Source organism: Dioscorea cayenensis, chromosome 8 (genome assembly GCF_009730915.1).
Source record: "Dioscorea cayenensis subsp. rotundata cultivar TDr96_F1 chromosome 8, TDr96_F1_v2_PseudoChromosome.rev07_lg8_w22 25.fasta, whole genome shotgun sequence".
NCBI classification, from domain to species: domain Eukaryota; kingdom Viridiplantae; phylum Streptophyta; class Magnoliopsida; order Dioscoreales; family Dioscoreaceae; genus Dioscorea; species Dioscorea cayenensis.
Genome location: NC_052478.1, coordinates 16,941,804 through 16,947,092, shown reverse-complemented (window position 1 = coordinate 16,947,092; position 5,289 = coordinate 16,941,804).

The window sequence follows — 5,289 nt, the reverse complement described above, 5'->3', positions numbered from 1 at the left end:
GCGGGCGAGGATGCCACCGTCGTCAAAGCGTCCCGAGGCGGCGCCCGGCGCGGCGTCCCACGAAGAATGCAGGCGCGCTCCTTGTCATCTCGCGATCCACTCGTGCGTTTTTTATGAAACGTCACCCCTTGTTGTTTTTTAGGATGACAAATACATCTGTGATGGTCCCGCGGGGAGATTCCAAAGTCGACCGAGCCCGGCCGTTCCCGGCCTGGCGCATACTCCCTCGATCGAACATTGGCTACGGTCATCAAAAATCCAGTGAAACTTCGCGGGGGGTTTTCATATGATGCCAAAGCGATGGGGGCGGGGCGCGGGGCGGGATCCGCCGTCGCCCGGGCGGCCCGTCGGCCCGCGGCCGTCGCGGCGTGCCACGGCAGGAAGAGCGCGCTCCGTGTCATCTCCCGATCCACTCGTGCGTTTTTGATGAAACTTCACCCCTTTGGGTTTTTATGATGACAAATCCATCTGCGATGGTCCTGTAGCGAGATTCCAAAGTCGGCCCGACCGGCCGTCCAGCGCCGACGCATACTCCGCCGATCGAACATTGGCTACAATCATCCAAAATCCATGAAACTTGGCCCGGGGAGTTTTCATGTGATGCCAAACGATGGGGCAGGGGCGCCGGGCCGGGATTCAGCCGTCGCCCGGGACGGCCCGGCCGGCGCCCGGCGGCGTCCGCGACGGGCCCAGGCGGCGCTCCGTGTCATCTCCCGATCCACTCGTGCGTTTTGATGAAACTTCAGCCCCTTGGGGTTTTTATGATGACAAATCCATCTGCGATGGTCACGGCGACATTCAAAAGTCGGCCGAGCCGGCTGTCCGACGCCCTGACGCATACTCGATCGAACATTGGCTACGATCATCCAAAATCCAGTGAAACTTGGCCGGGGGTTTTTCATGTGATGTCAAAGCGATGGGGGCGAGGGCCGCGGGCTGGATCCGCCGTCGCTCGGGCGTCCCGGCGGTGCGGCAGCGGCGTCCACGGCGGGCAGGCGCGCTCCGTGTCATCTCCTGATCCACTCGTGCGTTTTTGATGAAACTTCACCCTTGGGATTTTTATGATGACAAATCCATCCGCGATGGTCCCGGCGAGATTCCAAAGTCGACCGGCCGACCCGTCCGAGGCCCGACGCATACTCCGCCCGATCGAACATTGGCTACAATCATCAAAATCCATGAAACTTCGCCGGGGGTTTTTCATGTGATGCCAAGCGATGAGGGCGGGGGGCGCCGGGCGGGATGCGGCCGTCGCCGGACCGCCCGGCAGCGGCCGGCGCGACGTCCCATGACGGGACGGGCGCGCTCCGTGTCTTCTCCCGATCCACTCGTGCATTTTTGATGAAACTTCACCCCTCAGGGTTTTTTATGATAACAAATCCATCCGCAATGGTCTCGCGGCGAGATTCCAAAGTCCACCGACCGGTTGTCCCGACGGCGCCGCATACTCCCCCGACCGAACATTGGCTACGATCATCCAAAATCCGTGAAACTTGGCCCGGGGGGTTTTCATGTGATGCCAAATGATGGGGGCGGGGTCCGCCGTGCGGGATGCCGCCGTCGCTCGGACGACCCTGGGGTGCGGCGCGACATCACCTAATCACACGGGCGCGCTCCGACGGGCGCCATGATCCGCGCATGCGACCCGCCGAATGTTTGCCCGGCGGCGTTTCGTTAGATGCCAAGCCATGTGGCGTGGGCGCCGGGCCGTTGTGCCTCCAGCACCGTCGCGACATCACCCGATCACGCGAGCGCACTCCGAGAGAAGTCATGATCCGCCCGTGCATACTCGGCTGAACTTCATTCACCCCGGGTTGTGAGGGGTTTCAAGTGCTGGCAAGAGATGTCATGGGCGCCGGACCGTTTTGCCGTTGATAGCGAGGATTTGCACAAGTACAAAGTTTAACCTTGTCAGCGCTTCCTGGGCTGGATTTGGGCGAGGTTTATGTGTGGGGGTGGAGGGGCGAATCCGTGCGGCGAGGGGCTGGATCTCGATGGATCGTGGCAGCAAGGCCACTCTGCCACTTACAATGCCCGTCAGCGTATTTAAGTAGATCGCAAAGGGATTCAGCCCGCCGCCCGCTCGGAATCGGCTTGAGCCGCCGCCAGCGGCGAGTCCGCGAGTGGCCGCTGCCGGTGACACGGGCCCGTGGGGGCAGCGTGGTGCCCTCTGCGTGTCGGGGTTCCGGGCGGCGGGGCATGGTGTCGCCGCGCTAGCTGGATTCGGCTTAGGGCGTTCGGCCATAATCCGGCACCACGGTAGCTCAGCGCCACTGAGCTTTTTCAACCAGCAGCGATGACCAATTGTGTGAATCACCGGTTCCTCTCGTACTAGAGTTGAATTACTATGGCGGCGGCGGTCATCGATGGGGTAAAACCAACCTGTCTCACGACGATCTAAACCCAGCCCACGTTCCCTATTGGTGGGTGAACAATCCAACACTTGGTGAATTCGCTTCACAATGATAGGAAGAGCCGCATCAAAGGATCAAAAAAGCAACGTCGCTATGAGCGCTTGGCTGCCACAAGTCGATTATCCACTGGTAACTTTTCTGACACCTCTAGCTTCAAATCCCGAAGGGCTAAAGGATCGATAGGCCACGCTTTTACCCTTTTGTTCCACACGAGATTTCTGTTCTCTTTGAGCTCATCTTAGGACACCTGCGTTATATTTTTAACGAGATGTGCCGCTGACCAAACTCCCACGACAATATCTTCCGCCGGATCGGAGCGGCGGGCGACCTTCGAGCCAAAAGAGGGGCGGAGCCCGCCTCCGATCCACATAATAAGTAAAATAGCGTTAAAAGTAGTGGTATTTCACTTCCGCCGAGGGCTCCCACTTATCCTACACCTCTCAAAGTCATTTCACAAAAGTCGGACTAGAGTCAAGCTCAGCAGGGTCTTCTTTCCCGCTAATTACGCTAAGCCCGTTCCCTTGGGCTGTGCTTTCATTGGATAGTAGAGCGAGGGGACGGTGGGAATCTCGTTAATCCATTCATGCGGCGTCACTAATTGGATGACGAGGCATTTGGCTACTCAAGAGAGTCATAGTTACTCTCCGTCGATTTACCAGCTTGGTTGAATTTCTTCACTTTAACATTTAGAGCAGGCGAGACATCATTGCGTGAGCATCCACGGGGACCATCGTAATGCTGTTTTTAATTAAACGGTGATTCCCCTTGTCGGTACCCGATTACGAGTCGTGTATTCGATGCGAGGAAGGCCCGCGCGCCACGAGCGGCAGCAGCAGGCTGTATCGGTCCGTCCCACAGCCACACGCGGCGGCCCGCTCTGCGCGCGGGCGTGCTGCGGCGATGCACCGGCGGCCGGCGGGTTCGGGCGGGACCCCGTGCCCAGCCTCGAGAGCCAATCCTTTTCCCAAAGTTACGGATCCATTTTGCCAACTTCCCTTGCCTACATTGTTCCATCGCCCAAAGAGCATTTCACATGAAGACTGATGCGGTTATGAAATGCGACCGGGCATGGGCGGCACTCGGTCCTCCCTGATTTTTCACGGGCCGCCCAGGCGCCGCCGGACACTTTGCTGACGTGCGGTGCTCTTTCGACTGGTTGGACCCCTACCTCCAGGGTGAGCCAGTTTCCACGGTGGGCGGGCCGTTAAGCAGAAAGATAATCTCTCCCGGGTCCCGTCGGGCGTCTCCGGACTTCCTAACGTCGCCGTCAGCCACCACGTCCTGGCTCGAGAATTTTAACCTGATTCCCTTTCGGTGCTCGGCTTGTAGCGCCTCGCGACAGCTGCCCGTCCCTTTGGATTGGCTAACCCATGTGCAAGTGCCGTTCACATGGAACCTTTCCCCTCTTCCGCCTTCAAAGTTCTCATTTGAATATTTGCTACTACCACCAAGATCCGCTGACCGCTCCGCCGGGCTCGCGCGAGGCTCAGCGGCGCCGCCGCGCCTCCCACTCATCGGGGCATGGCGCTCCCCCGATGGCGGGTGTGGTCGCGCGCGCCGCCATCCATTTCGGGGCTGAGTTGATTCGGCGGTGAGTTGTTACACACTCCTTAGCGGATTTTGACTTCCATGACCACCGTCCTGCTATCTTAATCGACCAACACCCTTTGTGGGTTATGGGTTAGTGCACAGTCGGGCACCGTAACCCGGCTTCCGGTTCATCCCGCATCGCCAGTTCTGCTTACCAAAAATGGCCAACTTTTAGCTCTCGATGGCAGGGGGTTTTCATGTGATGCCAAACGATGGGGCAGGGGCGCCGGGCCGGGAGGTCGCCGTCGCCGGCGGGCTGCCGGCCGGCGCCCGTCGCAACGTCACGGACGGGCGCAGGCGCTCCGTGTCATCTCCCGATCCACTCGTGCGTTTTTTATGAAACTTCACCCCTTTGGGTTTTTTACAATGACAAATCCATCTGCGATGGTCCCGCGGCGAGATTCCAAAGTCGAGCGACCGGCCGTTCCGACGCCGACGCATACTCCCCATATCGAACATTGGCTACGATCATCCAAAATCCGTGAAACTTCGCCCAGGGGGTTTTCATGCGATGCCAAACGATGGGGCGGGGCGCGGGCGGATGCCGCCGTCTCCCGGCTCGGCGGCGTCGCCGGAGCGGCGTCCCCACGACGGGACGGGCGCGCTCCGTGTCATCTCCCGATCAACTCGTGCGTTTTTGATGAAACTTCACCCTTTGGGGTTTTTACGATAACAAATCCATCTGCGATGGTCCCGCCGAATTCCAAAAGTCGGCCGAGCCGGCGTCCCCGAAGCGACGATATCGCCCGATCGAACATTGGCTACGATCATCTAAAAATCCGTGAAACTCGCCCGGGGGTTTTCATGTGATACCAAATGATGGGGCGGGGCGTCGGCCGAGATGCCGCCGTCGCCCGGACGGCTCGTGGCGCCGCGCGGCGTCCCACGACCCGGACGCAGGCGCGCTCCGTACCATCTCCCCGATCCACTCGTGCGTTTTTGATGAAACTTCACCCCTTGGGGTTTTTTACGATGACAAATCCATATGCGATGATCCCGCGACGAGATTCCAAAGTCGGCCGACCGGCCGTCCCGACGGCGACGCATACTCCCCTGATCGAACATTGGCTACGATCATCCAAAATCCGTGAAACTTGGCCCGGGGGGTTTTCATGTGATTCCAAATGATGGGGCGGGGGCGCCGGGCCGGGATGCCGCTGATGAGTGTTCCGCAAGTGCACGGAGTCGCTGATAATACCTCTGTGTGCGAGCACGAGGAGTCGTATTCCCACGGGCCCAGGATCTACCCTTACTTCTCTTACGCTATTGTCTAGCGGCAGATTCG